The sequence below is a fragment of the Rattus norvegicus genome, chromosome 5 (assembly GCF_021556685.1).
Source record: "Rattus norvegicus strain SHRSP/BbbUtx chromosome 5, alternate assembly SHRSP_T2T, whole genome shotgun sequence".
NCBI lineage: Eukaryota > Metazoa > Chordata > Mammalia > Rodentia > Muridae > Rattus > Rattus norvegicus.
In genome coordinates this window covers 27,671,785-27,697,386 of record NC_141538.1, presented here as the reverse complement: position 1 = coordinate 27,697,386, position 25,602 = coordinate 27,671,785, and the positions used below count along the sequence as shown (strand labels likewise).

The 25,602-nt window shown below is 43.1% G+C and overlaps 1 long non-coding RNA gene across 1 annotated transcript in view; it reads right to left on the bottom strand.

Moving 5' to 3' along the window:
- Positions 1–4,575: 4,575 nt before the first annotated feature.
- LOC120102821 (uncharacterized) overlaps positions 4,576–25,602 on the bottom strand; it is a 79,902-nt gene continuing 58,875 nt past the window's right edge. The window contains exons 2-4 of the long non-coding RNA NR_190458.1: positions 13,712–15,022; positions 12,927–13,014; positions 4,576–5,290 (exon numbers count right to left, since the gene is read on the bottom strand). This is a non-coding gene — a long non-coding RNA (uncharacterized LOC120102821). The remainder of the gene's footprint in view (positions 5,291–12,926; positions 13,015–13,711; positions 15,023–25,602) is intronic.

Below are 25,602 nucleotides of genomic sequence, written 5' to 3'. Positions count from 1 at the left end.
TGTTGTTCATAAGGGGCCTCGAGCCCCTTCAAGCTCTTCCAGTTCTTTCTCTGATTCCTTCAACGGGGGTCCTGTTCTCAGTTCAGTGGTTTGCTGCTGGCATTCGCCTCTGTATTTGCTGTATTCTGGGTGTGTCTCTCAGGAGAGATCTACATCCGGTTCCTGTCGGCCTGCACTTCTTTGCTTCATCCATCTTACCTAGTTTATACCTGGGTTTCTTAAAAACTACTTTGTTGCCATATTTTAGTGTAGATATTTAACATTCCTAACATGTTCACTTTCAATTGCAGTATAAGCCAATAGTCTAATCTAAAATGAATGATCAAATTGATCCCAGAGGAAAGGTCTATTTAATATAGAAGACAAACTATGGAAACTATGGCTTTTAGGCTTGTTGCTTACAAGCCTCGATTAAACTTTTTGTTTCATACCTTGAATAATGTGATAGATAACACAAATAGAAAATGTTTATGCTGATTTTATCATATACAAAATAAAATATTTATAATTTGAAGTCATATTTTGTTCAGGTAGATTCCTTACAGAAATTTCATACATGCATACAATGTATCTTGGCCATGTGTATTCTCTGTCCCTTATTCCATTTTCCCCACCTCCCAACATCTCCCCCACCCCCTTCCCAAGTTCGTCTTTTAAATAATAAGCCTGTATCTCCATAAAGAAATATTGTCATGCCAGATTTTTCCTATTCCTTATCGTGTGTGTGTGTGTGTGTGTGTGTGTGTGTGTGTGTGTGTGTGCGTGTGTGTGTGTGTGTGTGTGTGTGGTATATGCATAGATTGGAGTAAATTGCACATACCCAGAGGCCAGAGGAAGATGCCAGGTGTACTTCTCTGCTACCCTCAGCCTTGTTCGCTTGACACATGGTGTCTCACTGAACCTGGAGCTAGCATGGTGGCCGGCAAGCCTGACAGATCCTTCTACCTCCTCTCCACATACCACTGAGGCTGGTCCCAAGGTTTTCCATAGGTACTGGAGATTTGAACTCAGATTCTCATGCTTGTGTAACAGGTGTTTTTATCCACTGAGCTACCATTCCAGATCCAGAAATTAAGTTGAAATTTTATACTAAATAATTAAGTTTAAATTATTAGGATCGTTTCTAAGTTTCACATCAATATTACCACGAAGATTTCTGAGATCCTGAACCTGGGCAACATATCTTACAGGTTTAAAAATCATTATACTATATGTGGGTATATTCTATGCATACATTTATGAGTGAATAATTTACAGGACATCAAACTTAAATGCACATCTTATTGAGTCAATATTTCAGATTCATGTTCTTATGATCTATGTTAAATTTACAAACTTCCAGCCTTCTAGAGTGCTCAGTGGGTAACATAGCAGGGATTTAAGAGTTCTGGCTTGGGAAATTAAGGCACAAATTAGCTTTAACTGATTCTAGCCACTGCAAGTTCTGGTTTCTGCAAAATTTGAATATTATTATTCCAATCTTGTAGAATTTTTCCTGCAGATCGTTTCAGCATCTAAAAGAGTTTTGTTGCTAAATTGGTCATTTGCAAGTCATTACCCTAAAAGACCGTTAGAAACAAAGAGACACAGTCACTGGGAGCAGAGAAAGGAGGCAAAACAGAAAATACAGAGATGGCAGGGGAGGGTTGCCTGAAGACTTGTGAAGGGAGGAAAAGGCCCCCTAGGCAGAGTAGCCTTGATCTCCTGCCATGTGAAAGGTAAAACTGAGATGTAGCAGAGGGGCCAGCTCTGAAACAAGAGTTCTCCACATTGACGTAGAAGGAGAATTACGTTGTTAGGAGGGCAAAGTACTGGGAAACACATCAGGTTTCTTCAAGCATAACATATCTTGAACACATAACACACTCCAGATGCTAGATAAGTCTACAGGGATGTGGCCCCAATATCTGGACTCTAGAGCTACAGTTCACTTGGCCCACCATAGTCAGTGCATCTGTCAGTCATATATGGGACCTAACCCTACACAGAGGCTGCAGCTCCTGTCACTGAACATGTTGCCTCACTATTGTGGTCTCTGTACCAAACTGAGGCTGTTAGTGCTTGAGTGTTCAGCATCAACCTGACCCAGAGGACCCAGAAGGACCCTGAATCATGGAACTGGGTAAGAGACGGTTAGTTAGTTCATGTTCCAGAGTAAAGTTATCCTTAGTGGCTTCAAGACGAGAACATTTTTCAAGAAAGAGACAACTTCTGTGGGGTTCTCCTAAACTGAAAGAGTGCTGGAGGAAGATGATTCCAAGGTTCTTTTGTCCTGGAATAAACGTGTATATTTGTGTGTTTTATGCATGTATATGTAATATGTGTATATTGTACACATATGTATAATATGTATATCTTGTTTTGTATGAATGTACCTATAACATGTATATCCTTTGTTTATGAGTGTATCTATAATATGCATATATGTATGTACTTTATGTGTGTATGTATAATATGAATATGTGTGTACTTTATGTTTGTACATATAACATGTATCTGTGTGTATTGTATGTGTATATATATATATATGTACACATGCATGTATACATCCTCGCTGAAAGGAAAAGGATAACATGTAGTGCATGTGTGCTACATATACATACTCACGCACACACACATTTTAACTCTTATGGCAACTAGCACCAACTATGAACAAATGAACTGCTGTTACTGACATCACCAGAGAACCTGGAAAGTTGTATCCAACAGCTTCACTGTAAATCGGAAAATTTCCAAACACCTGCTTGGGAAACAGGGAAATAATATAATAATAATGCCCACCAAAAAAAAGTATAAAACATTTTTACATTTGTGAGGGTTTTAAAAATAATTTTCTTAGTTCTTCGAGAACTTTGTGCGGTGTGTTTTGATCATAGTCACCTGCTCCTTACAACTCTTCCCAGGTCAACCCCACTTCCCCATCCACCTGAATTTGTGTCCCTTGAAAATAATCCATCAACACAAATGTGTGCCCAAACATCCTTGTCTCTCCAGGGCTTGCAGGTCACTTACTAAGGGCTACACTCCTGGGGAAAAAGAAACTGACACTTCCTCTTTCAGAAACTGTAAGTCAACAATAGCTTTATGACAAGGGGTAAAATTCCATGACCAACCTCCTTCTCCATACTGGTGGTCTGGAGTCGCCATCTAGAAGTCTGCCTTGGACTTGCACAGCCTCTGTGTGTGCTGTCACAACTGCTAGAAGTTTGTATGTACAGCTGCCCTACTGTGTCCAGAAGATACTGTTTCCTTACAGCCATCTACCACCCTGTCTTCTGTGGGCTCTCTGACACCTCTTACACACACACACACACACACACACACACACACACACACACACACACACACACAGAGAGAGAGAGAGAGAGAGAGTTTTTTTAAAGTTAAGAATCCTTTGAAGCCTGCCTCCTGGCAATAGGCACCAGAAGCCCACGTGTCCTACAGAGTTCGCAAACCTTTCTAATTCATAGCACCGCCTATGATGTGCAAGTATGCTGTGCAGAGATGGGAGAGAAAGGATTGGAAAGGTTTGTGCACTGTGAAGAAAGGCAGAACTGGAGACTGGAGGGTGGTGAGGAACAGTCTGATTTGAATAGACTGTTGTGCCGCCTCGGGCTGTAGTGAAGTCCTGGTCCATGCTGCCACCCTGGGTCATAACTGAACCCATGACCATGTAGCAGCAGGCTGTGTCAACGTCTGTGACCCATGTTACCACCAAAGGCCATGCAGATGTCACTGCTAGGGGCTGCTGTTAAGACCAGGTTGATGACCAAGGACTGTGAAGAGATGGCCCTGCACTGAACAGGCTGCAGCATTGTGGAGAGAAGGCTCTACCCCTTGATTACCTTTCAGTCAGCCATAGAGCCTGCCCAAGGGCATGAGAGCAAGGAGCTGGCCCCATTTCATGATGGCTCCTATACTTGGGTGTGCTAGAGAGCTGGCCCTGGTGGTGTGGGGAGTTGGGGTGCTGACCAACTCAGCTACCACCCAGGAGTTGGCTCAACCCAACATCTACCCCATCTCAGAACTGTTGGAGCTATGAAGGGGCCAGTCCAATAGATCCGAAGCTTCAAGGTCTCCATGACACAGGACAACAACAGTGTAAGCGAGAGGAGTCTTGGTGAGGATCCAGTGTTGATGATGCAGCAGAAGCCAGAGGCCTTGAAGCAGACCGATGACTCACTGAAATAAACACTTGCAGTGAGGATGTTCAGACAGAAGAGTCTGATTTGGGACACACCATGACACACTTCAGCGTCCATGGTAAGATGCTTTAGATTTTTATTTATTTTTCTCTTTTTAATTTTTGATATTTTTTGTTGGGGAGGTTACCAGGGTTGAGGGCAGATATGGAGGGACAGGGAGATGAGTGGAATTGAGGTTCATGGTGTGAAACTCACAAAGAATCAATAAAAAGTTTTTAAAAAAGAAATTACAAAAAAAAACAAAGACTTATCCTAAAACAAGAATTGTTTGAAATTTTAGAGGCACGTGAACCTAAAGATTTCCTAGCAATCTAAGACTGGTAAACAGTTTGCTTGCATTTGCTGTGATAAAGCACAGACAAAAAAGAAATTAGAAGAGAAGAGGTTTATTGCATCTTTTTAAAATATAATTTATTTTTATTCATTTTACATCCCAACTGCAGATCCACTCCCTTATCTCCTCCCAGTCCCACCTTCACAAATGCCTCCACCCATTACCCCCTCCCCTTCTCAGAGAAAGGGTACCTCCCTTGGGTACCACTCCACAGTGGGATATCTAGTATCAACAGGACTAGTTCACATCCTCTCACGCTGAGGCTCAAACAGGATGTCCGGTAGGGGAAGAGGATCCTGTGGCAGGCAACAGAGTCAGAGAGAGTTGTTAGGGGACCCACATAAAGACCAGGCTGCACATCCGTACAAATGTGGGGGGCGGGGCTTAGGTTCAGCCTCTATATGTTTGGTTGGTGGTTTAGTCTCTGTGAGCTCCCACTCTGGGCCCAGTGTAGTTGACACAGTAGGTCTTCTTGTGGTGTCCTTGACCCCTCCAGCTCACTCACTTCTATCCCCCTCTCTTCCACAAGACTCCCCAAGCTCTGCCTGATCTTTGGTTGCGGCTCTCTGTCTCTGTTTCCATCTGCTGCTGGATTGAGCCCCTCAGGAGACAGTTATGCTAGGCTCCTATCTTCAAGCATAGAAGTGCATCATTAATAGTGTCAAGGATTGGCTCTCTCATGTGGGATGGGTCTCAAGTTGAGTAATCATCAGTTGTCTGTTCCCTTACTCTCTTCTTAGTCTTCGTCCATCTTGTAAGTAGGAAAAATTTGGGGTTGAAGGTTTTGTGGGTGGGTTTATGTCCCCCCTTCTTCCACCAGAAGTCCTATTTGGCTATAGGAAGTGGCCACTTCAGTCTCTTTATCCCCTCTTACAGGGATCTCACCCCCATAAACTCCCTGAAGCCTCCCCTATCCCAGGCCTCCAGTTGGTCCCACAGATTTCCATTCTCATTTCTGGACCTCTGATCCCTATCCCCTTTCTCCTCTTTGTCCCCTCTCCTACTTCCAACAGAGGACTAATATCCAAAATATATAAAGAACTCAAAAATTAGACTACAGACCAAGTAACCTGACTAAAAAATGAAATACAGAGCTAACCAGAGGATTCTCAACAGAGGAATCTCAAATGACCTAGAAGCACTTAAAGAAATATTCAACATCCTTAGTCATCAGGGAAATGCAAATCAAAATGACCCTGAGGGTCCATCTTACAGCTAAGACCAAAACCTCAAAGGACAGGACATGCTAGCAAGGATGTAGAACAAGGGGAACACTCCTCCATCGCTGGTGTGAGTGCAAACAAGTACAACCAATTCAGAAATCAATTTGGCAGTTTCTCAGAAATTTGGGAAAGTTCTACCCCAAGACCCAGCTATACCACTACTGGACAATATACCCAAAAGATGCCCCACTGTACTACAAAAACACTTGCTCCACTATGTTCATAGCAGCTTTATTCATAATAGCCAGAAATTAGAAACAACCTAGATACCCCTCAACAGAAGAATGGATAAAGAAAATGTGGTACATTTACACAATGGAATACTCTTCAGCTATAAAAACAAGGCAATCATGAAAGTTGCAGGCCAATGGATGGAGCTTGAGAATAAAATTGTAAGTGAGGTAATCCAGACCAGGAAAGACACACATGTGCTCACTTATATGTGGACATTAACCATAAAGTCCAGGACAACCATGCTATAATCCCCAGACACAAAGAAACTAGCTGATAGGGAGAGACCAAGGGAGGATTCGTAGATCTCCTTCTGAAGGGGAAACAAATTAGTCATTAGCGGTGGGTGGAGAGAGAACTGGGTTTATTACATCTTATAGGTCACAGTCCACTACTGAGGAAAGTCAGGGCAGGAACTCAAGCAGGAATCAGGAGACAAAAATGGAAGCAGCTAATATGAAAAAGCATTTCTTGTTTGCTCACAAGGAGTATTTCCTGTATTCACCACATTATCTCTCTTATTTTATTTAGTAGATGTCATGATTTTTATAAAAAGAGACGGGGGCGGGGGGAAGGATTTCCAATGTGTGCTCCCTGGGGCAATCGCTACATTAGTGTTGTGGATGCAAACAACCATGTATTTTTCGGACTTGAGACTTGTTTCTCAACCGGAAATGTATGCCTGGTACTGTAAAACTGATAAAAACTCAATGACTAGATACCTCATTTATCATTTGGAAGAACTTTCTACTGTCGTTTTGCTAAATGGACCTACTTCCTTCTAAACATTTATGTTTATTCTGGAAAGACAACTCAGACGTTAACAGAACATACTTTTCAGCAGGACTTAGTACCACATGGGCAGCTCCCAACGGTGTGCAAGTCCAGCTTCAGGGAGTTCAGTACCTCTGGCCCCCACAGGTACCAGCATACTTGTATTCACAGTGGTACACCCAACACTCAAAACTAAAAATAAAGCCAACCTTTAAAATGTAAGCAGTTATTTTTCCCCTCGACAGAAGTCGTGGTCCGTAGTAACTTTAAAGGGTGCACGCGGCAGCATGTGAGCGATCCACACAGGAAAACATCAAAGTTCACCTCTAACCATCAGCACAAAGACACTGTCATCAAGACCTTGGAAAGAACTCCATGCAAGCTCTGAACACAGATCTGGAAACCATTTAGACAGAAAATTCTTATATGCTGGGTCCTCAAAACATGAAAGAAAGATTCAAATTCCAGTTGGACGTATCCCTGGGGACAGTAACATCTCAGAAGAAAAATGCACTCAAGTCTTCCCGTGCCCAAGTATCCGATTTTAAAGCTGTGCTTAGAATTAACTCATGACAGGGTTTGGGGACGGGGAGGGGGGAAATAGAGGGACAGAGAATGAGAAACAGATTGGGGTGGGGTGAGAAAGATGTCAACAGAGACAGACCTAAACAGCAAATAATAGAGCAACCTGGGACTGAGAAAGGAGACTTACATTTCTTTTGGTGGTGTTATAATGACACAGAAAAGGGCAGCTCTGAAGGGTAAATCGAACAGATCACCCCAGACCCAATGAGAAAGGGTGATGAGCAAGGCACAGAATAAGGAGGGCACTCGACAAAGAGCACTACGGTATACTCTCTGCTCTCTCACACCACGCCACAGGCCTGGAGTCTGTTTCCCTTCCCTGGAGGTACCAGCCCCTGCATAAATCATCCTCTCTGATTCAAATCTACCTTTTCTATCTTAGTATGTTAACTAACACTTGGAGATTTTAAACATAGGACTCTTCACGGACAATCAGCTTGCGAGGTTTTATTAAGTCATTTCTTTCTTTCTTCTTCCAATAATCTAACACGTACTGCATTACGTGTTAAGAACATAAAACTGATGGAGATGTAATCCTTCGTCCCCGAGGCACAGAGAGTCAAATGAAGGAACTGAATAAGTGAGAAAATAACTGCAAGGCAACCAGAAAGTGCTGACTACAGGTGTAAGGGAAAGCCATGGTGTACAGAGGAGGTTTAAACACTGAGTCTAGCTTAATGAAGATGTCAAAACAAACCAGGGGACACCACCAGAAACACAGACTCACACTGCATAAACACAAGGGTTTCTTGGGCAATCTTCCTAACCCATACGCATCTCCTGCTGGGGCACTTTAGGATCACCTTGTAGAAGAGAAAACAAAATAATGAGAAGACACTTAATTCTAAGTTCATCGATTGCACAGTAGCTAAGAAATAAGAAGGGAAGCAAAGAGACTGGAAATGGAGTGTAAACTAATGTGATTGAAGCCACCTGTTAGGGTCAAAACTAATGGGAGAGCATTTCTAATTATCGGGCTGCACTTTGTCCTTCATCCTGTGGCCACCTTCCCTGCTGCTTGCTAATGGTGTGTTCCAAAGCTGAGGCCACGGAAGCATCGTTTCCTTAATGGCGTTTCGCTCTGAATCAGAAAGTTCAAAGAATCTAGTAGCTCCCAGTGCAAACTTCTCTGTTCCCTTTTAATTTTCAAGATTCAGGATAGCTTTTGGTTGACCACATTAATGGCAACACGGATTTAGAAACGTCGCAGCCTCTTATGTCAAAGCAAATGATCTTTTTAATTGTGTGTGTGTGTGTGTGTGTGTGTGTGTGTGTGTGTGTTCCTATGTGTGTGCCTCTGGGGTGAGGGAAGGGAGGCACTGAGCATGACTGGTGGAGATTGTGTGTGTGTGTGTGTGTGTGTGTGTGTGTGTGTGTGTTCCTATGTGTGTGCCTCTGGGGTGAGGGAAGGGAGGCACTGAGCATGACTGGTGGAGATTGTGTGTGTGTGTGTGTGTGTGTGTGTGTGTGTGTGTGCGTGCACGTGCACGCGCACGCGCACGCACATGTAGAGGTTGGAGAGCACCCTCATTTGTCATTCTCAAGAATACCATCTGCTCTGTTGAGCCTCATCCTCCCATTAGCCTGGGATTCATCAATTAAGCCAGATTGTCTGACCAGTGATCCCACCGCCTCTCCTCCCCCACCTCCAGTGATCTTGTCTCTGCCTCCCCAGAGCTGGGATTATTAAAGGCACACCATAACCCTTAGAAATCTTATGTGACTGCTGGGAAACAGGCTTGTAAGGCAAAATTACCAAGTGAGTGATCTCCCCATTCCCAGAACAACCTTTTTAAATGGAAGTATACATTGAAATAAGGGAATAATTGATAAGTAACACGACGACTAGGAAAATAATTTCTCCACCAGCACACAAGGATTTTACTTGTTTTAATTTGGTGGGATGCTCCTTTTAGCAACTGATGGCACTTTGAAAGCAAGTGTCTTACAGAGATCTACTTGGAAGCTGTGATCTTACTGTTGCAAGAAGAAATGCCAAATTTAATTAGTAATTATTGGTTTTCCCATCATTGCGCAAATGAGCACTACATCAGCCCATAAGAGGGATTGGACACACGACTCAAGATGCAGCTTCCACCTCAGCTGCATCTGAGTCTACCTCTGAATGAGGAGGAAGTGCTACCTTTCTGTTGGCTGTTCCTCTAAAATCCCTTTGTAGTACCAGTACTGTATTAGTGGCCCAGATTCTTAGTTCACTCTGACTTTAAACTATCCTGATGAACCCAACTGTGGGAAGGGCTCAGGATGTAAAACCAGACTGTGTGTGAAATGCCTTCTCATATATGCAGATGTCACCTCTGACGGTCAAGGAACTTTCAACATGAAGGTCAAACTCCTATCACCTATCAGTCACCTTGATGTCATCACTTCCTCATTCCCTAGACTGATAACAAAGATTCAGATTCCAGTGCCTTTAAGGTGCCAGGCAATGAGGCAATTGTGTGTGTGTGTGTGTGTGTGTGTGTGTGTGTCTGTGAGTGTGTGTGTTGTGAGTGTATTGTGTATGTGTGTGTGTCTGTGTGTGTATATGTGTGTGTCTGAGTGTGTGTGACCGTCTGTGTGTCTGTATGTGTGTGTCTGAGTGTATGTGTCCATGTGTGTGTCTGTATGTGTCTGTGTGTGTGTGAGTGTGTGTGTATGTGTGTCTGTGTGTGTGTCTCTGTGTGTGCGAGAGTGTGTGTGTGTGTGTGTGTCTGTGTGTGTGTCTTTGTGTGAGTGTGTGTATGTGTGTCTGTGTATATGAGTATGTGTGTATGTGTGTATGTGTGTGTGTGTCTGTGTGTGTCTCTGTGTGTGTATGTGTGTATGTGTGTATGTGTGTGTGTGTCTGTGTGTGTCTCTGTGTGTGTATGTGTGTGTCTGTGTGTGTATGTGTGTGTGAGTGTGTGTGTATGTGTCTCTGTGTGTGTCTCTGTGTGTATGTGTGCCTGTATGTATATGTGTGTCTGTGTGTATGTGTGTGTGTGTGTGTGTGTGTGTGTGTGTGTGTGTGGTGTTGGTGGAGCATAATAAACTAGTACTCCATTGCATTTCCTAAAGACACCCCAAATCAAAACAGAAGAGCAAGCTCTCTGTAGAGTGGACCGAGCCTGGAGGCCATACGCTTGTCCTCTCCAGGTTAGATGAGGCTTTTCTTCCCCCTCCATTTCTAATAATTTTATAAGCTTTACTTTTTGGCTTTGATCTCTCAGGATCTGAGGTATCACCTGATTGCAAATTAGGCATGCGTGAAAACGTCATTAACTCACTGCATCACCACAGAACCAAGCCATACGTCAGTCTTTATGCATTGCTCAATGACGGCGGACTAACGTCTGACAGGCCCGTTTATCCTTGAAGAAATAGAGAGACTGAGATATTAATTATGAAGATGCAGGAGACTGCAGAGGTTAATCCATTAAAGAGAGGGAGACCACATTTCAAGCAACTCAATCTGGACTAAAGATACGTGTTTTGAGTCATCCGAACTTGGAAATTAATGTATGACTGTACAGTCTTTGTTATGACGCATAAATGAGGCTAAACTCTTGAGGCTTGAAAACCGACTGCAGCATGGTGATAAAGGGAAATAGCAAATTCTCTGCTTTGACGAAACATCTCAAACGTGTTACCTGTGTCAAGACATCCAGGTTCGTGAAGCAATGAGCCCACTAATCAGAGTTTGATTACGACAGAAGAGTAGAAAGGGGGAAAAAAAAAACCAAGAGGAGAGAGTCTCGAGAATTAAGTATGTCCTTGGTTAAGTGATTCATCAGGGCAGATAAATGGCGTTATCAATAACTATCAAGGAGATTTAGACTTGGGCAAATAGAGCTAATTTCACCTGAAATAAGTAAGCCCATCCGGTAACAATGTGGGGGAGACGGAGCCAAAGTGTATTTAATGTAATCTAAGCAGACAGTGACATAGCAGGGCAGTTTCCTAAGTGAGCATTGAGAACAGGTACTTCCCACACTCTTTGCTCACCCCACGTTAACCTATGTTGGCTGCTAACATAGGGCTGGTCACAATGTCGCCGATCGGTAAATTAGTGAGGAGTCCCTGCTATTTGTCAAAACATTTAAAACACTTCTGCATGCTGTCTTTAAGAATTGTGGACAGACTAATTAACCATATCTAATTTTGGCAGAGTTACAATGCCCATCCAGTCCTGTAGCTGCTGCCATCGAGACTCCATTGGGTTAAGTCATCCCATGCCTGTCTGTGAAGGACAGCCTTTCCATCTGATCACTCCATCAATAAAGATCTAATTAATGGCCTTTTCATACACGGTCCTGAGACAGATTCCTGAATCACAGTGAACAGAATTTTCCTATGTAAATTAACTTAAAATGACAATAAAGTTACAATAAATCGGAGCCCATTTTATGGGTCTTGAAATAAAATGAAACTATCTGCAAAGGCTTATAGTTGTTATACATGTGAGAAGGCAATAAACCCAAATTAGCTATGTACCTCAGCCATGATTATCATTTAATTTATGTACAGTTGACAAGGATGCTTAGTCACAAGAAGAGAAAAAGCTAAACTTGGATGGAAATTTGTAATTTTTAATCAGTTGTTTAAACAGGACATGAAAACTATGAGCCGCCTGCCTTTTAAGGCTGAAGATCCTTTTTCCTATGAAGTCATCTGTAGCCACAATGATTTTTGCACTGTGTAAATATTATCCCTGTGTTATTCAAAGGCTGATTTCTCTGCCCTCATATCTTGTTTCAATCCAGACACAGCACTGTAAAGCTTAGATCAAGAATCTCCTGTCTCAAGTTTGTGTAAACAGTTCTTACCATCTATCCTTTGCCTTTATAATAAATGCTGCTCACCCAGTGGCTGGGCAGAAGAGAGAACAGGGCAGCAACTTCTGCCAGCCAGGGGAAGAGAGAAAGGGAGGAGGAATTGGAATACTGCTCTAGCTCTCCCTGCTTCAGCTATTTCTTTGCATGATGTCTTCTCAGACCTTCTCCTTGTGGCTCCAATTCCAACTCCTTTTCCCTCTCTCTCTCTTCCCATGGCTAGCAGAAGTTTCTATCCTAGACACTCTTCAGCATAGCCATTGGGTGATCCGCATTTATTGGCAAGGCAGAGACAATATTTTAAAGCTATGTCATGGACACAGGGCTGGGAGGTAGCCAGACTAGCATAGGAGGGTTAAGATAGATCACCTGACTGCACAGGTATTGATATGCAGCTTTAAATAAGTTTTGGTTTCCCTATATTGTTATTGGGAACTAGCGAAGTAAAGAAATACAAGCATCAGATGAATTCATTGTTTGCATTTATACTAAAAATAATTCTTTTGCAGGCATTCTTATCTAATGCTGGGGATGTGGCTCAGTTGGGACAGCGTACTTAATAACCTTCCTGCACTGCACCACCAACTGCGGAACAAGTGTTCAAATGCCCAAGACTATGGGGCGCATTTCTGTTCAAACTACCACACCTGGAGTCTGTTCATGGCACATGATAGGTTCCTAAAGGGTGATTATTATAAAGGGAAAGCAGATTGCCGTGCGAGATTCTGCCAAAATACTGTAGCTTTGTCAGTCTTTGTACCTGGTGACTTCCGATATCCCAATCCCGATTGCTTGACTTCCATCGTCGTGTGGCTTCCACGAAGACATAGTTCCACTTTGAGCTGATTCTAAGGAGCAAAGGAAGAAGAACACCAGGAGGAACAGTCACTCTGCCAAGAACAGTCTTTTAGGGAAAATTAACTCATTCATGTTTATTCACTTACAGGGCAAAGAAGCATCTTCTCGATATCTGAGACTTTATTTCCTGTTTATCACCCTATCTGTCATAGCAGACCCAGTGGGAGAGCTGAAAAGGACATGAGGGGAATGCCCTCATATCTAGAAAAGGCCAAATATCCTGTGCAATCATAGATCTTTAATAAGAATTCAAAAATGGAAAATCTACTACCTAAGCAGGATTTGTCATTTTTAGATGTGCGTAGAAAGTTGTATTATATTTCTGGTTGTATTTAAGTTAAAACCAAGCGAAATAACAATATATAATAAGCATAAACACTCCAATCATCTCTAACACATCTCTATAATCTACCATAATTTCTTTGGTTCAGGTAACATAAGGTTAGTCTCATTCATGAGCATGAAGCATAAAGGTGACTATGATTTCTAAAACTTTATTTTGAAACAGTGCTCATGTAGCTCGACTTGCTATGTAGCAGAAGATGATCTTGGTCTTCCGTTCCTCCTGCCTCCTGCCACTGCTCCTGAGTGCTGGGGTTACATATGTGCACCATTGCACTGTTAATGTGATGCTCGGTGCAAGCTTAATAAGAACTCTCTCGGGTCTGTTATTCAACATGGTCTTACCTGCCATGCCGCTCCTGGTCATCAGTTACTTTGCAGTTTAAATGCAGCCTCTTCCAAGAGACTTCTGTAGTCTCGTGTCTACCAATCACATCCCATCTCTGGGTTCATATCAACCTGTTTTATTCTTAGCACAGAGGGCAGCACTGAGGATGAAAGGAAGGCACAACCAAACAGGGAAAAGCATTGTGGGGAACTGGATTCTGGCTGTTCTATAGTCAGGGAAAGCAAAGACAGGGGATGGAAAAGAAAGTACCCCGGGACTTGAATAGAGATCAAAAGCTATCTATCTAAGTGGGACTGTGGTATCACGATGGTAAAAAGTAATCAAATTCAGTGTGACCTTTGCCTGTGGCATCCCTCACGGGCTGCTGCTTGAGCACTCGTCCCCCTCCTGGTGAGCTATTTGAGGCAATTGTGCAACCTTTAAGAGGTGAAATCTATCTGCAAGAAAGGGATTAGTAGAAGATCCTGTCCTGCATCCTGATGCCTTGAGATGAGAGGAACCCCAGCAGTACACAACTATCATGCTGCTTCAGCTCCCTGTTTTAAGTTGCTTCCGGTCAGGTCTTCAATCAAAACTACAAAAAAAGAAAAAAGTAACTAAACTGAAAACAGATCTGTCCAAATACAGCTGAGATACAAGGAAATATGCTTGCCAGTCAGGATCTTCAGAAGCTTTTCAATGTGCCACCACTGTCTTCCAAAATTCCATGCAAATGGATACATATGTCATTGTTCTCTCTCTTTTGGAAACTGTAACACTGGAGATTCAATAACTACCCAAGCACAAAGTCTAGCATAAATGGCTCTTATAATGTGGACCTAAAGCACGGAGTGAATGGTAGCACTATTTGTTAAGGTAATTGGGGCATGGTAGAAGGTGGATTTGAGAGAGTGACCACTCAGGACAGCTGTATTAATTTTCTATTGCCCACAAAACATCCAAAAGATGAGTTGAAGGTCTCATTTGACATACTCTGGGGCTCAGGGAAAGTCTCAACTTGAAACTGTAACTTAGAGCATGTTTGGTATACAGACAACACTAAGTAGCACATGACCAAATGAGATCACCTGAGAAGGAAGAGTCAAGGAATGCGCCCCGGGCTCTCCAAGGCTCAGCAGAGACACTGTCTGCCTTCACCCTCCAGACCTATGTTTCTTGACTACAGTATGAGATTGCATGTTCTGACCACTTCTTTGTGAGCGGTTCATTTCTGTGATGAGATGCCAGAAATAAATCAACTCGAAGAATAGTTCACTTTGCTTGGTGGTTTCATGGGTCATGGGTCACTTGTCATGTGCTGGGTCTGGCTGTAGTGGGAGAGAGAATTATGGAAGCATGTTAAATGAAGTCTGTTCATCACATCACTGACAGGAAACAAAGGGAGAGAGGAAGGTGTTAGGGTCTAAACACGCCTTGCAAGGTTAACTCCCCAAGTGGACTACATTCCTTCCTCTCGGCCCCACTTCCTATAAAACCTGTACCATTTTCCAGAAGTGTCACAAACTGGTAACCAAACCTCCAACACATGTTCCTTTGGGACTCCAAGGATAAGAGATCATTTTCACACTACTTGAAGAGAAATTGCTGACAGCACCAAGGGAGAATAGTCATGGCTATCAGCACATTTTCTCCTTGTAGAATATAGAGAAAATCATCTTCTCAATTGTTCTGACAATTACAATCTCTCCACTTGAGACATCTGCTTATGCTGGAGCCCCAGACTCTTTGAAATATGAAGGGACACACTACAACTTACTGGTGTTTTCATTTGTTTGACCTTCAGAACCATGTCTGAAGTAGTGCATACTGACAAGAACCTTTAACTGACTTAGTGCTCGGTGACACTAAATGACCTGCTTTAGACTGGGCATGATAAGATGAGTTACATCTTGGGGACCTACATTGCTTGCCCTATCTGCAGCCATGTATTCACTCAGCACCCCAGTGTGCTCCAGAGTCATGCCTGAGTCTCCCACAAATTTTACCAGATGAGAAGGGTAACCATACAAGCACTTAACCCTATCTCTTTTGCTAGCCTAGAGGCCTCTGGGTTGGTGGTAGTTAATGCCAAGACAACATGGATTATGAATAAGAACCATAGAAGGAGTCAGACAGGAACTAGGCAATTTCTCACACTCTGGGAGGCTCTGCAAAACACAAATTCTCAAAACCACGAAGCTCACCCACTCTCTTTAACAAATACAAAAGTATACCCAAAAGTCAGACAAAACTAATCAAGAGCTTCTAAAACCACAGTTGTATAACTGAGCTGTTATAAATGGTGGGGGATGTAGAAATGAATCTGGTAGAAGAAAAAATGGGATGGAGAACAAAACAAACAAACAAAAACCAGCCGTGGCCTCCTGCGTTTGTGTGAGAAATGGCCTTCCTTCAATCTCTGCTCTAAACATTGCCTCCATATCCCCTCCTATGGATATTTTTGTTCCCCCTTTTAAGAAGGAGTAAAGCATCCACACTTTGGTCATACTTCTTCTTGAGCTTCATGTGGTCCGTGGATTGCATCTTGGGTAATTCCTTGATCCAGCCACATACAGCTGCGATCTAAAATGGCTCCTGGCAAAAAAAAAAAAGTGAGACAGAACAAAGGAGCCCAGGGTGGTGGCCACCTCCTCTGTCACCACAGAAATCCTCCCTGAACTGGCATCCAAGCTTATCACATGCACTTTCATTGAAATGGTGCCAAGTCCCCATTGGAAAGAAGCTATATGTTTGAAACATGAACGCTGTTCCTTGAGACCACCAAGAAGCATCCAACTTTCAAAGTACAAGGCAATGATCCTTGCTACCAAATGTAGAGGAATGGAGAGTCCTTTACCTGGAGAATATGAATGGTGCAGTCCCCCATCGCCTTACCCAGCTCAGGGAATGAGCTCAGCGTACAACCCCTGCTCAGTCCTCAGCATCAAAACAGCAAAAGAGCCAACCCCTTCTTAAAGGGGAATTCACTAGGTCTTTGCAGTTATAAATCTACCTCAATATCACAAGGGCCAGTCTATTTTCTTTGCCAGTCACAAAGGACCAGGCACCTATGACTATAGCTCTGTGATCTGAGTCAGAGTTTCCATATCACATGTGCTTAGCTCAGATAATTTCCCAGAGAGGGCTAGATGATCCTGTCCCAAAGGCAAGACCTGATTCAGCCTTACTTATAAATACTGTCTTTGGTTCTGAAAGTCCTGATGTGAATAGTATTAGCTAAGTGCCAGTCCCCCCAGAACCCAAACAGGCCAACTATCCCCTAGAGAGAAATTGTAGAAAAGAACAAAGTCCTTCCACAGTGTCCTTGGAGTATGGGTTCCATGACCCCAGATAAATCCTGATTGAAGAGCCTAGAGGCATCGGAGTGCATAGGGTATGCTGTGATTTAAGGTGGACTTCTGGGAATTTCACACACATCAGGAGCATGGCATTGTCTCAAGGTAGAAAGATAAATGCACGTTTTAGTGATTAAAATCACTGGAATTTGGAGAGTGAGGGAGAGAAAGAGAGGAGAGAGATGAGAGGGAGATATCTACCTTGGGGCACTTGGTGGGTAAAAATATTAAAAAGAAAATCACCAACACAGTGGCTCATCAACAAGAGAAATATTGTTTCTTACGAGTCCCAGAGGCTGAGATATTCAAAGTGAAGTCGTCAAACAGACTTGATGTTTGGTGAGGGTCACAGGTAGTCCCAACTCCGTGTAGAGGAAGATACCCAATGAACATTCTAGAATGTCATGCTGGAGACCTGATTCCATACTAAAAGGCTCCACTCTCCTATCCATCACCTCCCAACATCTCCTAAGAGGACAGCTAAGGCTCTCATCACATTCTGGGCGAGGATTTCACAGTGTGCACTCAATAGGAGCACAAACATCCATCCAGACTACAGCTCACACTCCTGCCCCGACCTTCACATCTCTCACATGCAAGGAATTTGGAGGTAAGGGACAGGAGTACTTGCTGAACTCCCCTGCATCTAAATCACAGCAGCACTGTGTCAACATCAGGAAAGCTAACCAGTTACAAATCTAAAACACTGAAAACTGTTGTATCTGCCACTTACTTTTCATGCCGCTATTTCCTAAGAAGTTATGCATAACCGCAGTTTAGACAGAACTCACATTTATCCTATACTCGAAGTACTCTAGGGATGACTTCAAGTATTGGGGAAGACACATTGACTGTGAGTAAGCACAACACCACTTTTTATCAGCAACTTGAATATGTGAAGATAAACTATCAGTGAGGGCCACAGAACTCCAGGTTCTGAGGACACTGTGGGAGGACTATGTCCCAAAGATAGTATTTGTAAGACATGGCAAAGTATATAAACAGGGCTGGATACAGTCTAGTCTTTAGGACAGTATCATTTGGCCCTCTGTGCCCGAACACATGTGCTATGGGAACTCTGACTCCAATCACAGAGCTGTAGTCATTGTGACTGTCGAAGAAAATAGACTGGCTTTTGTGATATCAAGGTAGAGTTATATAACTGCATAGACCTAGTAAGTTCAACTTCAAGAAGGAGTAGGATCTTACGTTGTTTTGGTGCTGAGGATTGAGCATGGCATCCTGTATTGTACTCACTCTAGTTGTATCTGAGACCCAGGAGATTAGGAGAGCCTGGGAATTTGTATCTTAAAAAGTTCCCCACTGAGTATGGTAGTATAATTCACACTCTCAGCCAGCTGAAGAAAGGTGACTGCTATTTCATGGTCGGCTTAGGCAATGTACTAAAATCCTCTTTGAAGAAGGAGGAAGAGGAGGAGTCAAAGAATAGAGGGAAAGAAGAGGAAGAAAAGGGGAGAGGAATTGATTTTTTTTTGTTGTTGGCAAATTTTTGTGTTTCATTCACACTGACCAGCAATTTCCCAACACTGCTGTCTTTCCCTCCTTTGCTTCTCTGGTGTGGAGCAGATGCTTATGTGCAAATAACAGAAGATAGAAGGATAAACAACAGGATTTAAGTCCTGGGTCAGTATGTTTGGCCTGGGCCAGGGAGGGCCTTACATCCTTCTCTGAGTGAAAGAAAGGATCCCTGAACCCTACAGTCGTATACCAGCATCCTTAGGCAACAGCATGGCTGGTAATAAGTGAACGAAATGACAGAGCCCTGGCAGGACTGAAGAGAGGAGTAAAACACTTAGTCTTGCTCTATGGGTGTATGAGAAGAAGGGGACCCCATGGCAGGCTCTGCTAAAGACAGAGAGAAGGGGAAAGAAAACAAAAAATGCTGACTAGATGGACAGTGTTTGCTCCATTATTTAATGGGGGGGGGTGCATATGAAGTCAAACACACTTTCTGATGTTAGTGTCCTATTGCCATTGTTAATGAAGTTGAGCACCCTCCAGCATCCCCTCTAAGTCTTTGGCCATTAACACCTTTGTTCATGAAAGGGTGGGAGTAAGGAGAATGATACACACATCCGTAACACATACATGAATACAATGAAAGACACCAAGAAGGGACTGCTTTAAATGAGGGAGCAGGCAGAGAAAGAAGTGACATTGAAATCAAAAGCCAACAGAGAGAAAGCTGAAAGGGGACTCACACGTTCGAAGCAGAAGGACTGTCTGTGTAAAGGAGGAAGCCTAGAGTTCTGCAGCAGCTGAGCCTTGGGAACAGGCAAGGAGGAGATCTGGGATGGTGCAGCAAACTCTATACTTCATCTGGGAGAACTGGGTCGGGGCACACTCTGCACACTCCTCTGCCAACAGCAGCAGCCTGGCAGCCCGACACATAGGCACAACCCTGCTCGGGACCAGCTGCTCACCCTGAGTACGCATGGAATTAATCAAGGCACTCAGTACTCCAGAGAGCCAAATGCATCCATTCGCACAGTGACGCCAGGCTTGACTGAATGCCACGATGACTCCATAGTGCTAAGTCTTGGAACCTCTGTCCCGGCAACATCCTGTGTATGTCATCTCATTCTTTGTCAGGCAGGGATTTGGTTCAGTAGGGAAAGCCCATGGCATAGGCCTGAAGCTCTGGGTCCTATTTCCAGTACTAGGGTTAAAAAAAAAAAAGATAAAAATCTACACCTTTGTCTTTTTTTTGTTTGTTTTTTTAAAGTGTGCACTTTGAGTCAAGTATCACATATAGTTGCTACCTTGTAATTAATTATATCCCTGCCGGACAACTATCGGTATGGATATTCCTACTTGCATAGAACTATCATGAGGTTTAAGAGTTAATGAAAGGCTTTGTTTTCTGAGTTTATATTGATATGCTGAAATAGCTTACAAGGACTATACTACAAGGTTGTTGCTATAACATAGTACCCTGGGAAGAATGACAAGAGGGGACATTGGCGCACTCCATCTGCCTTTCCCAGATAGACAGCTTCATTTCCTAGTGATCTAACAATGATTCTTCTTTTTTCTGCCCCTCCTCTCTCCCCCCTTCTTTCTTTCTTATTGAAGACAGAACTTCACTGTACAGTTCAGACTGGTCTCCACCTTATGATGAGCCTCAGTTTATCCCCGAACTCACAACTCTCTTCCTGTCTCAGCATCCCAGGTATAGAGGTTATAGGCATATGCCAACATAACTGATTTGTACGTCATTTGTAAGTCATTTGCTAATGATGTTCTGTGTCTTTTTTTTCAACAGAGACAGCGTATTGACTCATAACATATGCTCTGACTAGACAACTCTGAGAGTTCGGCTGTGGCATTCTTACTAGGCCTTGCCATAACCTTCAGAATGTCACTTGGCAGGCATAGGATTGTAAACATTTTATACCAAAGGGACCACAGAGTTAAGAGAAAAGGCTTTACCCTCGCCCTACGCATTATGCTCTGTATTGTCCTTGGAATGTATAAAATGAAACTACAATTCGACATTACCTTCCCACACACAACACTTCTGGTTGTGCTATGGGAACAAGAATGCTAGTCATGAGATCAATTCACTAGTCAAGTTGTCTTAACAATTCAGAAATTCACCACCATCTCCTTGCCCCCACAGAAACTCATAGGTGGTTTGGGATTTGTGTGAGGAACAGTTTCTCTTTGCAGGGTCCATGGTGGGCTCTGTAGCGTCTGCAGTGGGATACACTGTTAATGTTCAGCTAAAAGGTATGCAGGGCTGTGGAAACCAAAGGTAGTTCTATGGGATGTCTTAACTCCAGATGCTAAGGCATTTTATGCATTTGACTTATCAAGAAAGTTCTGGAAATCTTACTCCACGGTCTCTTCTTGAGTTCACTGTGAATTAAGGGCTTTGAAGTTAAAGTGACATATATTCCCAACTTAAAACAATGAAAGTCCTGAGCGTTCCCAGCACTGAAGTACACAGTGGGGTGGAGTGAGGGGAGTCAGCCGTTCCTCCCAGTGTCTGTCCTCACTCTTCCAGAGGCCCTTCCCCATCTCTCCCTTCTGTCTTGACCTGCCTCCTTTTCCTGACTTTAGTGGTGAATTATTACCAGGATCATCATCATCAGTAGTGCTAATAACCATCAACATGTAAGCAGTAAACAGCACTGTAAAACCAGGTTCTGCTGATGGAGAAACGGGACACACAAGAAAATGTACCCAGGAACTCGGGAGGGAGCAGTGTGTCATGTTTGCCTTCTCAACTGCAGATCTAAGTAGATGTGTTGAGAACACTGTAGCCTAGGTTATCCCTTTTCCTCATCCGGCTCAGAATTTTTCTCTTCCTATCTTTCATTGCTCCTCTTTCTCTAGCTAAGTCACCCAGTCCTCATTCCTTTAATTTGATAAAATACACTCAATGCTCTATGATCTCCTTGGAACATGGGTAGAAATCTAGACGGTCTTGTAGCCTGTGTCCTCAGGTAGGCAAATTACAACCAACTTTGCCATCAGACAGGAAAAATTCCATTTCTAAAGCTGATTTACACAGAAGACAGAGAACTAAAAGCTTCTAAATGATTTTTACCACCTTTTCCAAGCATATACAAGTCACATATAATTTAAATATTTAGAGTCTGGAGTGAAGACATATTTAAAGCTCATAAAATCTTAAACATCAAGATCTAAACTGTGGGACTTTGTAGAGTAAATGTCAAATTTATAGGCCTTGAGGACCGCCTGCCATCAGCTTAACAGGTGAGAGAACTACGAGAGACGTTTTATCAATATTTGTCTGCTGCAAAGTGTAGCACACAACAGCAAAGGAAATGTCTGTCCGCTCAATTAGCACAGTGACAGTAAATGAAAGTGTCACTGCTAATGCATTGGTTGGAGTTAGCCCTGCCACCTGCATTCTGTTCACATCAAATAGTGCAGCAGTAATCAGTTTGGGTCAGTTTGGAATGACTGTGTTAGGATCAATCAAATGCATTTTGGTAATGGTTCAGGGGGGAAAAGTCACGCTGAACAGTAAGGAAGTTACCGCTTCTGTATCAGGACCACCACCCCATAGCCACGTGATGTCAGACTCTGCGGGTCTTTAGAAACTTACATTTCCAATTAGGAAATCAATAACAACAGTGTGTAAGTAGATAAGTAGGCCTGGCAGTGAAACATGCTTTCTTTAATCCACTTAGAGGCTCTGTGTGACATGAGAAGGCTACAGTGATTTATTCGATTTGAAATTTTCTAAAATTGCCTCCTTCGCTAAGACCACCTCTCAAATCTAATCAGCAGAATGCATAAAAACCACAGTCAGTAACAACTACCTCTGCTTTCATACCGTGTGAGTCCTTGGCCAGGTAAGTTAGCTTTTAAATAGTATTTTAAGATATCATATGCCTTCATATATGTGAAGTCCCTAATAGGCTAATGTGTAGAGGTAGAAGAATGGATTTCAGCACTCAGAAGACAGAGCAAGGTAGCTGTCTGTGAGTTCAAGGCCAGCTTAATCTATGTAGTGAGTTACAGGTAAACCAGGGCTGCACAGCAAGAACCTGTCCCCCAAAAGAAAGTAGAATGGAGTTTATTGTGACGAGCTAGAGACAGTCACCGTGTCACCGGGTTGCAGTCACTGCGGGATGGTGCAAAGTTCTGGAGCACAGTAAGAGGATCAGTTACACGACAGCGGAACGTCAGAGGTCACTCTGTGCTTCAAGATGAATTTGGCGGTACATTTTTCTGTGTTTTGCTATGTTTAAAAATTGAAATATGGGGCTCTTACCTAGGGCCATGCAGCCTGGATGGCAGGGGTCTGAAACAAGACACCACTGACCTGGAGCTGTGGGGAGCGAGCCCAAGACTGTCACATGTCTAGCACCCTAGGCTCTGGACAATGAGTTAGCCTGAAACAAATGCCGGTCTATCGTTGTTCAGTCCTGGGCTGCCAGACCATGCCCAAAATGACCCCAGCCTGGAGCCACACTCCATGAACTGGGCATGCACACCTGAGACCACTTCCGAGATGACCCCAGATACCCAGAGGCCTGGAGCACCACTACGGTGAGCAAGTACATGGTGGCGAGATGGAAGAAAAGGAAACAGAAGGATGTGTGCAGAATGAGGAGAGGCAGAACCGGAGTCTCAAGAGTAGTGAGGAATGGGCTGATGTGAGTAGATCCTGGTGATGTCCTGGTCTGTTCTGACATTGAGGGCAGGGTCTGGGCTCAGAGCCCTGCAGCAACGGAGGTCTGTTATCACCAAAGGCCAGGCTGATGCTCCTACTCTGGGCTGCTGCCTTAGGCCATATTGAAGTCTGATGGATATGAAGAACTGGCCCCAACCCTCTTCTGGGCATCCTGGGAGAGCGGCCCTCACCCCTTACCAGCTCTAGTACTTGGGAAAGCAGCACATCACTCAGGAAATAGAGCGGCCTCTGGTAGCAGAGTTGCGGGCAAACTACCTCTGAGGGTGTGAGTGTGGAAGACCTGGTAGTGTAACTGACTCAGATACAGGGTTTTGAGTTGGCCGACAACATCTACTCCAGTGATGAACTGTTGGAGCACTCGAAGTGGCCAGTACTACATATCCAAAACTACAGGATCTCCATAATGCAGGGCAAGAACAGGATATGCAAGTGGCGTCCCCATGAGGGTCCAGTATTGATAGTGTAGCAGAAGCCATAGACTTCAAACCAAACCAATGACTCATTGCAATGAAAATTTGTAAGCAAAGAAGTATAGACAAAGGAGTGTACTGAAGGACACACTGGGACACACTACAGCATCCACAGAGTACACTGTGGGACACACTGGGACACACTACAGTATCCACAGAGTACACTGTGGGACACACTACAGCATCCACAGAGTACACTGTGGGACACACTGGGACACACTACAGCATCCACAGAGTACACTGTGGGACACACTGGGACACACTACAGCATACACAGAGTACACTGTGGGACACACTGGGACACACTACAGCATACACAGAGTACACTGTGGGGCACACTGGGACACACTACAGTATCCACAGAGTACACTGTGGGGCACACTGGGACACACTACTGCATCCACATTCTTTTGGATGGCAAGTTGCAAGGGTGGAGGGTGGGGTGAGGGGACAGGGAGATGAGTGGGATTTGGGATGTATGGTATGAAATTCACAAAGAATCAATAAAACACTTTAAAAATGAAAATGTTAGCTAATCTTTTCTCAAAGCAATAGCATATAATATATGAAAAAGAAAGATGGGTCACATATTGTTAAGCCAAAGATGGTATTTAGATTTGAAAAGTATTATTAGAGTAAGACCAATTTGGGGTTACTTTTCTTAAGCCAAACTACATTCAACCTTATCTTTAGAGATCTTCATAATCATGACACTTGGGGAACCCCTAGACAGACAATCATTAACAATATACAGCATTCAAACATGTTCAATATTCTTTATTCAATATAAAACTCTGAAAGCTACTGTAAGATCCAATGAAATCTTCTTTTGGTTCCCTAAGCAGGGACAGTGTAGAGCAGAGACTGACATGTTCCATAGACCATGTTGCTTAACAGATTTTACAAGCCCATGACCTAGAATCTAAAAATGGCAAAATTATGAATACGAAGACCCATAATCTTTTGTGGGTTTTGTTAGCATGTGTTGTGTACATATAGCATTGGGTTTCATCATAACATTTTTATACACATACACGATGTATTTTGATCTTAGGGAAAAAATTAATGATGTAAGAACCTAATCCCAATCATCTGATACTGGGAACACCAACTTTACGGGCTCATGGCTCAAGTCTTTGACTTTAAGGGTAGATTAAATATATACTGATGGTAGATTGAAAGGAAAATATATGAATTAGAATTTTTTCCACTCCATAAAGCATTTGTGTCAAGGTAGTTACATATAACAACATCTAGAAATCCCTCCTCCTGAGAGACAAGAAGTCTTTCCATGACTTGCAGGTAAATTTGTCCCCACAAAAGTCCAGGCACAGAAACAATCTGCTATTGATGCTTGTCCCCTCCCTCCAAAAGAGGGAGGTATTCTATGTGCTGATGGCATAAACTTTATCCCCAATGGTTCTTCAGAGAAGGGTGAAGCCTCATGAGTCCACCATCCATGTAGGAAGAAATGTTAATAGGCCTGATGTTGTACAAGTATTGTGTAGTAAGTTCAGGACTACAGTCCTTCTGTGCCATCCAGGAGGTACTGTTAATGGCTACTGGGAACGGGGTAGTGGTGCTGATTTTTTAGTGATGTGGCCACTGATAAATAGCCCATATTACAATAAATATTTCACAATTCAAACAAGCAAATAAAACTAAACATGCCTTTAGTCCCAGCACTTGGGAGGCAGAGGCAGGTAGATCTCTGAGTTTAAAGTCAGCATGGTCTACAGAGTGAGCTCCAAGACAGCAAGAATTACAGAGGAAACTCTGTCTTGAAAAACTGAAATAAATAGATAGACAGACAGACAGACAGATAGATGCATACATACATACATAGATACATAGATAGATACATAAATAGATACATAGATAGATAT